The sequence below is a fragment of the Hemiscyllium ocellatum genome, unplaced genomic scaffold (genome assembly GCF_020745735.1).
Source record: "Hemiscyllium ocellatum isolate sHemOce1 unplaced genomic scaffold, sHemOce1.pat.X.cur. scaffold_276_pat_ctg1, whole genome shotgun sequence".
Classification (NCBI taxonomy): Eukaryota; Metazoa; Chordata; class Chondrichthyes; order Orectolobiformes; family Hemiscylliidae; genus Hemiscyllium; species Hemiscyllium ocellatum.
The window spans coordinates 192,486-206,470 of NW_026868195.1; positions in this window are offsets into that span (position 1 = coordinate 192,486).

Here is a 13,985-nt window from a genome sequence, read left to right on the forward strand (position 1 = left end):
GCCCAGCCTGACCCTCACTGCCATCCACACACCGCACCCAGCCTGACCCTCACGACCAACCACACACCGCACCCAGCCTGACCCTAACTGCCATCCACACACCGCTCCCAGCCTGACCCTCACTGCCATCCACACACCGCACCCAGCCTGACCCTCAATACCACCCACACAGAGCAGCTAGCCTGACCCTCACTAGCATCCACACACCGCACCCAGCCTGACCCTCACTACCACCCACACACCGCACCCAGCCTGACCCTCACCAGCAATAACATACCGCCCACAGCCTGACCCTCACTGCCGTCCACACACTGCACCCAGCCTGACCCTCACTGCCTCCCACACACCGCACCCAGCCTGACCCTCACTGCCGTCCACACACTGCACCCAGCCTGACCCTCACTACCACCCACACACTGCACCCAGCCTGACCCTCACTACCACCCACAATCCGCACCCAGCCAGACACACACCACCACCCACACACAGCACCCAGCCTGAACCTCGCTACTACCCACACACCGCCCCCAGCATGACCCTCACTGCCACCCACACACCGCACCCAACCTTCCCCTCATTACCACCCACTCACCGCCCCCAGCCTGACCCTCACTGCCGTCCATTCACCGCACCCAGCCTGACCCTCACTACCACCCCAACACCGCCCCCAGCCTGACCCTCACTGCCACCCACACACCGCACCCAGCCTGGCCCTCACTACCACCCACACAACGCACCCAGCCTGACCTTCACTACCACCCACACACCGCACCCAGCCTGACCCCCACTACCACCCACACAACGCCCCCAGCCTGACCCTCGCCACCAGTAACATACCGCCCCCAGCCTGACCCCCACTACCACCCACACACCGCACCCAACCTGACCCCCACTACCACCCACACACCGCACCCACCGTGACCCTCACTGCCGCCCACACACGGCACCCAGCCTGACCCTCACTGCCGTCCACACAGAACCCAGCCTGACCCTCACTACCACCTACACACCGCCCACAGCCTGACCCTCACTACAACCCACACAACGCCACCAGCCTGACCCCCACCACCGATAACATACCGCCCACCGCCTGACCCTCACCGCCACCCACACACCGCATCCAACCTGACCCTCACTGCCGTCCACTCACCTCCCTAGCCAGACCCTCACTGCCACCCACACACCGCCCCCAGCCTGACCCTCACTGCCATCCGCACACCGCACCCAGCCTGACCCTCACTACCACCCACACACCGCACCCAGCCTGACCCTCACTGCCAGGCACACACCGACCCAGCCTGACCATCACTGCCACCCACACAGTGCAACCAGCCTGACCCTCACAACCATCCACACACCGCACCCAGCCTGACCCTCACTACCAGCCACACACCGCCCCCCAGCCTGACCCTCACTGCCATCCACACACCGCCCCGAGCCTGACCCTTACTGCCATCCACACACCGCCCCCAGCCTGACCCTCACGACCAACCACACACCGCCCCCAGCCTGACCCTCACTGCCATCCACACACCGCACCCAGCCTGACCCTCACTACCAACCACACACCGCACACAGCCTGACCCTAACTGCCATCCACACACCGCACCCAGCCTGACCCTCACTACCATCCACACACCGCCCCCAGCCTGACCCTCACTGCCTCCCACCCTCTGCCCCCAGCCTGACCCTCACTACCACCCACACACCGACCTCTGCCTGACCCTCACCGCTGCCCACCTCCCGGCACCAGCCTGATCCTCACCACCATCCACCCACTGCCCCCAGCCTGACCCACACTGACGTCCAAACACTGCCCCCAGCCTGACCCTCACCTCCATCTAAAACTGCACCCAGCCAGACCCTCACCACTGTACACACACTGCCCCAAGCATATCCCTCACCGTCGTCCACACACCACCCCAAACCTGATCTTCACCGCCGTCTACACACCGCCTCCGGCCTGACCCTCACCAGAGGACTGGAGGGAGGCAAATGTAGTTCCTCTCTTCAAGAAAGGAATTTGGGAAATTCTGGGCAATTACAGTCAGTCTCACATCTATCGTCTGCAAGGTTTTAGAAAGGATTCTGAGGGATAGGATATATGACCATCTGGAAGAGCATGGTTTGATTAAACACAGTCAGCAGGCTTTGTCAGGGGCAGATCATGCCTCACAAATCTGATTGAGTTCTTTGAGGATGTTACGAGGAAAGTTGATGAGGGTCGAGCGTTGGATGCTGTGTATCTTGACTTCAGTAAGGCATTTGATAAGGTTTCCCATGGTAGGCTCGTTCAGAAGGTCAGGAGGAATGGGATACGGGAAATTCTGTTTGGATACAGAATTGGCTGGCCAACAGAAGACAGCGAGAGGTAGTGGAAGGAAAATATTCTCCCTGGAAGTCAGTGGTGAGTGATGTTCCACAGGGCTCTGTCCTTGGGCCTCTACTGTTTGTAATTTTTGTTAATGACTTGGATGAGGGGATTGAAGGATGGGTCAGCAAGTATGCAGATGACCTAGAGGTTGGAGGTATCGTTGACAGTACAGAGAGGGATGTTGTAGGCTGCAGCGGGACATTGTCAGGATGCAGAGATGGGCTGAGAGGTGGCAGATGGAGTTCAACCTGGATAAATGCGAGGTGATGCATGTTGGAAGGTCGAACTTGAAAGCTGAGTACAGGATTAAGGATAGGATTCTTGGCAGTGCGGAGGAACAGTAGGATGTTGGTGTGCAGGTACATAGATCCCTTAAAATGGCCACCCAAGAGGACAGGGTTGTTTCGAAAGCATATGGTGTTTTGGCTTTCATTAACAGGGGGATTGAGTTTAAGAACCGTGAGATCTTGTTGCAGCTCTATAAAACTTTGGTTAGACCGCACTTGGAATACTGGGTTCAGTTCTGGTCACCCTGTTATAGGAAAGGTGTGGATGCTTTGGAGAGGGTTCAGAGGAGGTTTACCAGGATGCTGCCTGGACTGGAGGGCTTATCTTACGAAGAGAGGTTGACTGAGCTCGGAGTTTTTTTCAGTGGAGAAAAAGAGGAGGAGAGGGGACCTAATTGAGGTATACAAGATAATGAGAGGCATAGATAGAGTTGATAGCCAGAGACTTTTTCCCAGGGCAGAAATGTCTAACACGAGGGGTCATAGTTTTAAGCTGGTTGGAGGAAAGTATAGAGGGGATGTCAGAGGCGGGTTCTTTACACAGAGAGTTGTCAGAGCATGGAATGCGTTGTCAGCAGCAGTTGTGGAAGCGAGGTCATTGGGGATATTTAAGAGACTGCAGGACATGCATATGGTCACAGAATTTGAGGGTTTGTACATTAAGTTTACGTTCCATAAGGATCAATGGTTGGCACAACATCGTGGGCTGAAGGGCCTGTTCTGTGCTGTACTGTTCTGTGTTCTATGAAGTGTATCTGTACCTTTCGACCCTCTGCACCCTGTACTGACAGGTAGGGCTCCCTCAATACCTTAGAAACCATCCCCCAGTATGTTTATCCCCAAAACACCTCGTAAACCTGTTTGTCAACTTTCAGCAGAAGCAGCCTCAGGGCATTGAGCACAGACTGAATGACTCAGTGACGCTTGGATCAGGTCAGATCAAATTCTCAAGCAAAGAGATGGCTGGGGATATTCAGTAGCAACGGTGAGGAGAGAGAGGAACAATTCACATTTCAAGGGACCCTTCCTCAAAACGGTCTGTTCTGAAGGAACTTTCCCGCAGAAATCACTGGATTGAAAGGTAAACTCTGTCTGTCTCTTTCTCCCTCTCCCTTCAGAGATGCTGCCGGACATGCTTAGCTTCTTCAGCAATCTCTGTATTGATGTTTCAGGTCTCCAGCGGGTCCGTACAGATTGGTTTTAGTGTTGAATTGTCAAGCTTGCTCTGTTCAAGGTATTGATGAAGGGCTTATGCTCGAAACGTCGAATTCTCTATTCCTGAGATGCTGCCTGGCCTGCTGTGCTTTGACCAGCAACACATTTGCAGCTCAAGGGATTGAATCACTCGGCTGCAAAGCGGGGTCAGTTACCTCAGCTAACAGGTTTGTGATGCCAACACTGTTGGCTCAATCTCTATCATGTCTGAAATTACCATGAAGGCCCCTGATTCTCAACCTCGCCCCTCAACTGAGGTGTGTGACTCTCTGACAGGACAGCAGCTCTCGGGTCCTCCTGGTCTATACTAACTTCCCAACTTTAAAAAGGTACTCCAGTAAGAGAGCTCTTTACATGGTTCAGGTCAAAATCCCTCCCTGACATCACTGTGGGACACCCAAGTACTGCAGTAAGGAGAGTACAGCTCACCCCCACCTTCCAGGTAACTATTAGAGGGTGTGGGAATCACATGCAAGCCCCATTTGAAAATAAGTTTATTACAGGGTGACGGTGGATGGTCACTAAGACTGTTTCTGTACCTGTGCTGAAATCAGCATAACGATGAAGCAAAGGGTGGGTTGAAGATGACAATGATAGCCTTTCGTAGGTTGGTGTTTATTGGAGTTTGTATCGACAGTATGAATGTTTGAGCACTTATTCAAGGGCATGCAGGTAGCTGCCAGAGGAAGTGATGGGGGCTGGTACAATTGTGACAATTGAAAGCCATCAGGATGAGTATGTGAATAGGAAGGGGTCAGAGGGATATCAGCCAAGTGCTAGCAAAGGGAATGAAATGAGATGAGAATATCTGGTTGGTATGGTCGCGTTGTATAGGAGGGTCTGTTTCCAAGCTGTGCACCTCTGTGACTCTGTGCCTCTGAATAGTCTATTACAGAGAGTTTCAGACAGGGCTTGGTTTCTGTGTCTCGCTCATACTTCCTCAGAATCTGCAAACCCTATGTCTCCACATTACCACAAGACTCCATGAAATAGAAAAAAAGATGGTCAGTGCTGAGGGAGTGCTGCACTGTCAGAGGGTCAGTACTGAGGGGGTGCAGCACTGTCAGAGAGTCAGTACTGAGGGAGTGCTGCATTGCCAGAGGGTCAGTACTGTGGGAGTGCTGCATTGCCAGAGGGTCAGTACTGAGGGAGTGCTGCACAGTCAGAGGGTCAGTACTGAAGGAGTGTTGCACTGTCAGTGAGTCAGTACTGAGGGAGTGCAGCACTGTCAGAGGGTCAGTACTGAGGGAATGGTGCACTATCAGACGATCAGTGTGGAGGGAGTGCAGCATTGTCAGAGGGTCAGTACTGAAGTAGTGCTGCGCTGTCAGAGGGTCAGTACTGAGGGAGTGCCGCGCATTCTGAGGGTCAGTACTGAGGGAGTGCTGCATTGCCAGAGGGTCAGTACTGAGGGATCACCGCACTGTCGGACAGTCAGTACTGAGGGAGTGCAGCATTGTCAGAGGGTCAGTACTGAGGGAGTGCTGCGCTGTCAGAGGGTCAGTACTGAGGGAGTGCCGCGCAGTCTGAGGGTCAGTACTGAGGGAGTGCTGCACTGTCAGAGGGTCAGTACTGAGGGAGTGCAGCATTGTCAGAGGGTCAGTACTGAGGGAGTGCTGCACTGTCAAATGGTCAGTACTGAGGGAGTGCTGCACTGTCAGAGGGTCAGTACTGAGGGATCACCGTACTGTCGGACAGTCAGTAGTTAGGGACTGCTTCATTACTAGAAGGCCATTTCTGAAGAGTACTACACAGTCAAAGGGTCAGTACTGAGGGAGCACCACACTGTCAGAGGTTCAGTCCAGAGGGAATGCGGCACTGTCTGAGGCTCTGTACTCTGAGAGCATTGCACCATCAGAGGGTCAGTACTGAGGGAGTGCTGCACTGTCAGAGGGTCAGCACTGAGGGAGTGTTGCACTGTCAGAGGGTCAGCACTGAGGGAGTGTTGCACTATCAAAAGGTCAGTACTGAGGGAGCGCTACACAGTGAGAGTGTCAGTTCTGAGTGAGTGATAATTCAGAGTGTCAGTACAGAGAGAGAGCAGCACTGTCAGAGGGTCAGTACAGAGAGAGAGCAGCACTGTCAGAGGGTCAGTTGTGAGGGAGTGCTGCACTGTCAGAGGGTCAGTACTGAGGGAGTGCTGCACAGTCAGAGGGTCAGGACTGAGGGAGTGCTGCACTGTCAGAGAGTGAGCACTGAGGGAGTGCTGCACTGTCAGAGGGTCAGTACTGAGGGAGTGCTGCACTGTCAGAGGGTCAGTACTGAGGGATTGCAGCACTGTCAGAGGGTCAGGAGTGCGGGAGTGCTGCACTGTCAGAGGGTCACTACTGACGGAGTGCTGTACTGTCAGAGTGTCAGTTCTGATGGAGTGCTACATTGTCAATGGTTCAGTTCCGATGGAGAGCTGCACTGTCAGAGGTTTTGTGCAGAGATTGGGCCACACTGTCCGAGGGTCAGTACAGGGTCACTTCCACACTGTCAGAGAGTCAGCACAGAGGGAGTGCATCACTATAAGAGGATCAGCGTGGTGGGAGTGCAGCATTGTCAGAGGATCAGTGTGGAGGGAGTGCAGCATTGTCAGAGGGTCAGTGTTGTGGAGTGCAGCATTATCAGAGGATCAGTGTGGAGGGAGTGCAGCATTGTCAGAGGGTCTGTGTGTGGGAGTGCAGCATTGTCAGAGGATCAGTGTGGAGATAGTGCAGCATTTCAGAGAATCAGTGTGGAGGGTGTGCAACATTGTCAGAGGGTCAGTGTGGGGGAATGCAGCATTGTCAGAGGGTCAGTGTGGAGGGAGTGCAGCATTGTCAGAGGGTCAGTGTTGTGGAGTGCAGCATTATCAGAGGATCAGTGTGGAGGGAGTGCAGCATTGTCAGAGGGTCTGTGTGTGGGAGTGCAGCATTGTCAGAGGATCAGTGTGGAGAGAGTGCAGCATTTTCAGAGAATCAGTGTGGAGGGAATGCACCATTGTCAGAGGGTCAGTGTGGAGGGAGTGCAGCATTGTCAGAGGATCAGTGTGGAGGGAGTGCAGCATTGTCAGAGGATCAGTGTGGAGGGTGTGCAGCATTGTCAGAGGATCAGTGTGGAGGGTGTGCAGCATTGTTAGAGGGTCAGTGTGGGGGAGTGCAGCATTGTCAGAGGGTCAGTGTGGAGGGAATGCAGCATTGTCAGAGGGTCAGTGTGGAGTGAGTGCAGCATTGTCAGAGGATCAGTGTGGAGGGTGTGCAGAATTGTCAGAGGATCAGTGTGGAGGGTGTGCAGCATTGTCAGATGGTCAGTGTGGAGGGAGTGCAGCATTGTCAGAGGGTCAGTGTGGAGGCAGTGCAGCATTGTCAGAGAATCAGTGTGGAGGGTGTTCAGAATTGTCAGAGGGTCAGTGTGGAGGTTGTGCAGCATTGTCAGAGGTTCTGTGTGGGGGAGTGCAGCATTGTCAGAGGGTCAGTGTGGAGGGAATGCAGCATTGTCAGAGGGTCAGTGTGGAGGGAGTGCAGCATTGTCAGAGGATCAGTGTGGAGGGAGTGCAGCATCGTCAGAGGATCAGTATGGAGGGTGTGCAGCATTGTTAGAGGGTCAGTGTGGGGGAGTGCAGCATTGTCAGAGGATCAGTGTAGAGGGAGTGCAGCATTGTCAGAGGATCAGTGTGGAGGGTTTGCAGCATTGTTAGAGGGTCAGTGTGGGGGAGTGCAGCATTGTCAGAGGGTCAGTGTGGAGGGAATGCAGCATTGTCAGAGGGTCAGTGTGGAGGGACTGCAGCTTTGTCGTAGGATCAGTGTGGAGGGAGTGCAGCATTGTCAGATGGTCATTGTGGAGGGAGTGCAGCATTGTCAGAGGATCAGTGTGGAGGGAGTGCAGCATTGTCAGAGGGTCAGTGTGGAGGGAGTGCTGCATTGTCAGAGGGTCAGTGTGGAGGGAGTGCCGCATTGTCAGAGAGTCAGGACGGGAGAATTGCTATGCAGTGAGAGAGTCAGCAATGATGAAGTGCACACTCTCTGCGGGTCAGTGCTAATGGATGGCCATGCTGTCAGAGTGTTGCACTGTGACAGGGTTACTACTGAGGGATCGCTGCACTGTGAAAGGGTTGGAACTGAGGGATCACCACACACTGACGGGGTTATTACTGCGGGATCAGCGCGCTGTGAGAGGGTCAGTACTGATGGAGCGCCACACTATGTGTCCGACAGTCAGTACTGAGTGATTGCTGCATTGCCAGAGTGTCAGTACTGAGGGAGTGCTGCACAGTCAGAGGGTCAGGACTGGGGAGTGCTGCACTGTCAGAGAGTGAGCACTGAGGGAGTGCTGCACTGTCAGAGGGTCAGTACTGAGGGAGTGCTGCACTGTCAGAGGGTCAGTACTGAGGGATTGCAGCATTGTCAGAGGGTCAGGAGTGCGGGAGTGCTGCACTGTCAGAGGGTCACTACTGACGGAGTGCTGTACTGTCAGAGTGTGAGTTCTGATGGAGTGCTACACTGTCAATGGTTCAGTTCCGATGGAGGGCTGCACTGTCAGAGGTTTTGTCCAGGGATTGGGCCCCACTGTCGGAGGTTCAGTACAGCGTCACTTCCACACTGTCAGAGAGTCAGTACAGAGGGTGTGCATCACTATCAGAGGATCAGCGTGGTGGGAGTGCAGCAGTGTCAGAGGATCAGTGTGGAGGGAGTGCAGCATTGTCAGAGGGTCAGTGTTGTGGAGTGCAGCATTATCAGAGGATCAGTGTGGAGGGAGTGCAGCATTGTCAGAGGGTCTGTGTGTGGGAGTGCAGCATTGTCAGAGGATCAATGTGGAGGGAGGGCAGCATGGTCAGAGGGTCAGTGTGGAGGGAGTGCAACATTGTCAGAGGGTCAGTGTGGAGGGAGTGCAGCATTGCCAGAGGATCAGTGTGGAGGGAGTGCAGCATTGTCAGAGGGTCAGTGTGTGGGAGTGCAGCATTTCAGAGGATCAGTGTGGAGGGTGTGCGGCATTGTCAGAGGATCAATGTGGAGGGTGTGCAGCATTTTCAGAGGGTCAGTGTGGGGGAGTGCAGCATTGTCAGAGGGTCAGTGTGGAGGGAATGCAGCATTGTCAGAGGGTCAGTGTGGAGGGAATGCAGCATTGTCAGAGGATCAGTGTGGAGGGAGTGCAGCATTGTGAGAGGATCAGTGTGTAGGGTGTGCAGCATTGCCAGAGGATCAGTGTGGGGGGTGTGCAACATTGTCAGAGGGTCAGTGTGGGGGAATGCAGCATTGTCAGAGGGTCAGTGTGGAGTGAGTGCAGCATTGTCAGAGGATCAGTGTGGAGCGAGTGCAGCATTGTCAGAGGGTCAGTGTGGAGGGAGTGCAGCATTGTCAGAGGATCAGTGTGGAGTGTGTGCAGCATTGTCAGAGGATCAGTGTGGAGGGTGTGCAGCATTGTCAGAGGGTCAGTGTGGAGGGAGTGCAGCATTGTCAGAGGGTCAGTGTGGAGGGAATGCAGCATTGTCAGATGGTCAGTGTGGAGGGAGTGCAGCTTTGTCAGAAGGTCAGTGTGGAGGGAGTTAAGCTTTGTCGGAAGATCAGTGTGGAGGGAGGGCAGCATTGTCAGAGGATCAGTGTGGAGGGTGTGCAGCATTGTCAGAGGATCAGTGTGGAGGATGTGCAGCATTGTCAGAGGGTCAGTGTGGAGGTAGTGCAGCATTGTCAGAGGGTCAGTGTGGAGGGAATGCAGCATTGTCAGAGGGTCAGTGTGGAGGGAGTGCAGCATTGTCAGAGGTCAGTGTGGAGGGAGTGCTGCTTTCTCGGAGGATCAGTGTGGAGGGAGGACAGCATTGTCAGAGGGTCATTGTGGAGGGAGTGCAGCATTGTCAGAGGGTCAGTGTGGAGGAATGCAGCATTGTCATAGGTTCAGTGTGGGGCGAGGTCAGCTTTGTCGGAGGATCAGTGTGGAGAGAGTGCAGCATTGTCAGAGGATAAGTGTGGAGGGAGTGCAGCATTGTCAGAGGGTCAGTGTGGAGGGAGTGCAGCTTTGTCGGAGGTTCAGTGTGGTGGGAGTGCAGCATTGTCAGAGGGTCAGTGTGGAGGGAGTGCAGCATTGTCAGAGAGTCAGGACGGGGGGACTGCTATGCAGTGAGAGAGTCAACAATGATGAAGTGCACACTCTCTGCGGGTCAGTGCTAATGGATGGCCATGCTGTCAGAGTGTTGCACTGTGAGAGGGTTACTACTGAGGGATCGCTCCACTGTGAAAGGGTTCGAAATGAGGGATCACCACACACTGACGGGGTTATTACTGAGGGATCAGCTCGCTGTAGAGGGTCAGTACTGATGGAGCGCCACACTATGTGTCCGACAGTCAGTACTGAGTGATTGCTGCATTGCCAGAGGGTCAGTACTGAGAGGGTGATGGACTGTCAAAGGGTCATTACTTAGGGAGCGCTACTTGGTCAGTGTGTCAGTTCTGAGGGTGTTGTTTCAGAGGGTCATTACAGAGGTAGTGCTGCACTTTCAGAGAGTCAGTAGTGAGGGAGTGCTGCACTGTGAGAGGGTCAGTACTGAGGGAGTGCTGCACTGTGATAGGGTCAGTACTGAGGGAGTGCTGAACTGTGAGAGGGTCAGTACTGAGGGAGAGCTGCACTGTCAGAGGGTCAGTACTGAGGGAGTGCCGCACTGTCAGAGGATCAGTACTGAGGGTGTGCTGCTCTGCCAGAGGTCAGTAGTGAGGGAGTGGTGCACTGTCCGAGGGTCAGTACTGAAGGAGAGCTGCACTGTCAGAGGGTCAGTACTGAGGGAGAGCTGCACTGTCAGAGGATCAGTGTGGAGGGAGTGCAGCATTGTCTGAGTGTCAGTGTGGAGAGAGTGCAGCTTTGTCAGGGGTTCACTACTGAGAGAGTGCTACACTATCAGAGGGTCAGCACTGAGGGAGCGTTGCACTGTCAGTGGGTCAGTACAAAGAGAGTGCTACACTGTCAGAGGATCAGTACTGAGGGAGTGCTGCACTGTCTGAGGGTCAGTACTGACGGAGAGCTGCACTGTCAGAGGATCAGTGTGGAGGGAGTGCAGCATTGTCAGAGGGACAGTACTGAGGGAGTGCTGCGCTATCAGAGGGTCAGCACTGAGGGAGTGCCGCGCTGTCAGACGGTCAGTACTGAGGGAGTGCTGCACTGTCAGAGGGTCAGTACTGAGGGAGAGCTGCACTGTCAGAGGATCAGTGTGGAGGGAGTGCAGCATTGTCAGAGGGTCAGAACTGATGGAGTGCAGCACTGTCAGATGGTCAGTACTGAGGGAGTGATGCACTGTCAGAGGGTCAGTACTGAGGGAATGCTGCACTGTAAGAGGTTCAGTACTGAGGGAGTGTTGCACTGTCAGAGGGTCAGTACTGAGGGAGTGCTGCACTGTCAGATGGTCAGTACTGAGGGAGTGCTGCACTGTCAGAGGGTCTGTATTGAGGGAATGCTGCACTGTAAGAGGTTCAGTACTGAGGGAGTGTTGCACTGTCAGAGGGTCAGTACTGAGGGAGTGCTGCACTGTCAGACCGTCAGTTCTGAGGGAGTGCTGCACTGTCAGAGGTTCAGTACTGAGGGAGTGCTGCACTGTCTGAGGGTCAGTACTGAGGGAGAGCTGCACTGTCAGATGGTCTGTATTGAGGGAATGCTGCACTGTAAGAGGTTCAGTACTGAGGGAGTGCTGCACTGTCAGAGGGTCAGTATGAGGGAATGCTGCACTGTCAGACGGTCAGTTCCGAGGGAGTGCTGCACTGTCAGAAGTTCAGTACTGGGGGAGTGCTGCACTGTCTGAGGGTCAGTACTGAGGGAGAGCTGCACTGTCAGAGGATCAGTATGGAGGGAGTGCAGCATTGTCAGAGGGTCAGTACTGAGGGGGTGCTGCGCTGTCAGAGGTTCAGCACTGAGGTAGTGCCGCGCTGTCAGCCGGTCGGTACTGAGGGAGTGCTGTACTGTCAGGGGGTCAGTAATTAGGGAATGCAGCACTGTCAGATCGTCAGTACTGAGGGAGTGCTGCACTGTCAGAGGGTCAGTATTGAGGGAATTCTGCAATGTCAGAGGGTCAGTACTGAGGGAATGCTGCACTGTCAGATGGTCAGTCCTGAGTGAGTTCTGCACTGTCAGAGGGTCAGTACTGAGGGAGTGCAGCACAGTCAGAGGGTCAGTACTGAGGGAGTACTGCACTGTCAGAGGATCAGTTCTGAGGGAGTGCCGCACTGTCAGAGGGTCAGTACAGATGGAGTGCTGCACTGTCAGAGGATCAATACTGAGGGAGTGCCGCGCAGTCAGAGTGTCAGTACTGAGGGAGTGCTGCGCAGTCTGAGTGTCAGTACAGAGAGAGTGCTACACTGTCAGAGTTTCAGTACTGAGGGAGTGCTGCACTGTCTGAGGGTCAGTACTGAGGGAGAGCTGCACTGTCAGAGGATCAGTGTGGAGGGAGTGCAGCTTTGTCAGAGGGTCAGTACTGAGGGAGTGCTGCACTGTCAGAGGGTCAGTACTGAGGGAGAGCTGCACTGTCAGTGGGTCAGTACTGAGGGAGAGTACACTGTCAGAGGATCAGTGTGGAGGGAGTGCAGCATTGTCAGAGGGTCAGAACTGAGGGAGTGCTGCGCTGACAGTGGGTCAGTACTGAGGGAGTGCTGCACTGTCAGAGGGTCAGTACTGAGGGAGTGCAGCACTGTCAGATGGTCAGTACTGATGGAGTGCTGCACTGTCAGAGGGTCACTGCTGAGGTAGTGCAGCACGGTCAGAGGGTCAGTATTGATGGAATGCTGCACTGTCAGAGGGTCAGTACTGAGGGAATGCTGCACTGTCATGCGGTCAGTCCTGAGAGAGTGCTGCACTGTCAGAGGGTCAGTACTGAGGGAGTGCAGCACAGTCAGAGGGTCAGTACTGAGGGAGAAATGCACTGTCAGAGGGTCAGTACTGAGGGAGTGCTGCACTGTCAGAGGATCAGTTCTGAGGGAGGGCCGCACTGTCAGAGGGTCAGTACAGATGGAGTGTTGCACTGTCAGTGAGTCAGTACTGAGGGGGTGCTGCACTGTCAGAGGATCAGTGTGGAGGCAGTGCAGCATTGTCAGAGGGTCAGTACTGAGGCAGCGGCGCACTATCCGAGTGTCATTACTGAGGGAGTGCTGCACTGTCAGAGGGTCAGTACTGAGGGAGTGCTGCGCTGTCAGAGGGTCAGTACTGAGTGAGCTCCCCACTGTAAGAGTTTCTGTTTAGACGGCAAGCCACGCTATCAGTGGATCAGCACTGAGAGAGCACTGCAGCATCAGCGGGTCAGTACTGAGGTCGTGCCTCATTGCCAGAGGGTCAGTACTGAGAGAGTGCTGCACTGTCAGAGGATCAGTACTGAGGGAGTGCTGCACTGTCAGAGGTTCAGTACCGAGGGAGTGCTGCACTGTCAGAGGGTCAGTACTGAGGGAGTGCTGTTCTGTCAGAGTGTCAGCTCTGATAGAGTGCTACACTGTCAATGGGTCAGTTCTGATGGAGAGCTGCACTGTCAGAGGTTTTGTCCTGAGATTGGGCCACACTGTCGGAGGGTCAGTACAGGGTCACTTCCACACTGTCAGAGAGTCAGTACTGTTGTAAGTGAATTCTGTCTAGGTATTCTAAATCTCCGGAGAATAGTCCCTGACACTCGGCTAACTACTCTGCACTAGGGCTATGGTTCAGATCAACCGAGGTCTGCCTCCACACTCTGCCGACCGCGGACTGTACTTTAACCCTTGACTTCAAGGGAGACTGTCTACAAGGTCCCGTCCTAGGAGGCGAACTCCAAGCTGTCAGCACCAGACCTCATCCCCTCCGGCTACCGCTTTTCCCGTGGCAAATCGAAATGCTGCGAGACACACAAATGAGCAACGGATGTTTATTTCAAACTTGTAAGTTTGGGCGGCTTCCAAAAAATAAAGCTTCGGAAAATCGCGCCGGAAGATTTTACAGCACTGATATTTATACATTATTTTTACATGTAAAAACATTAATGACAATTCCATTGGTTAAAACATTTCACGCTTTTCTCTGCCAATTCTTTGACTTATATTGTTTTTAACAATTCCATTGGTCAAAACCTTTCACACTTCTCTCTGCCAACGCTTTGATTATCTGTATGTTTCTAATATTCTGAGAGCTACTATTGTATCATGGCCACCTGTTTC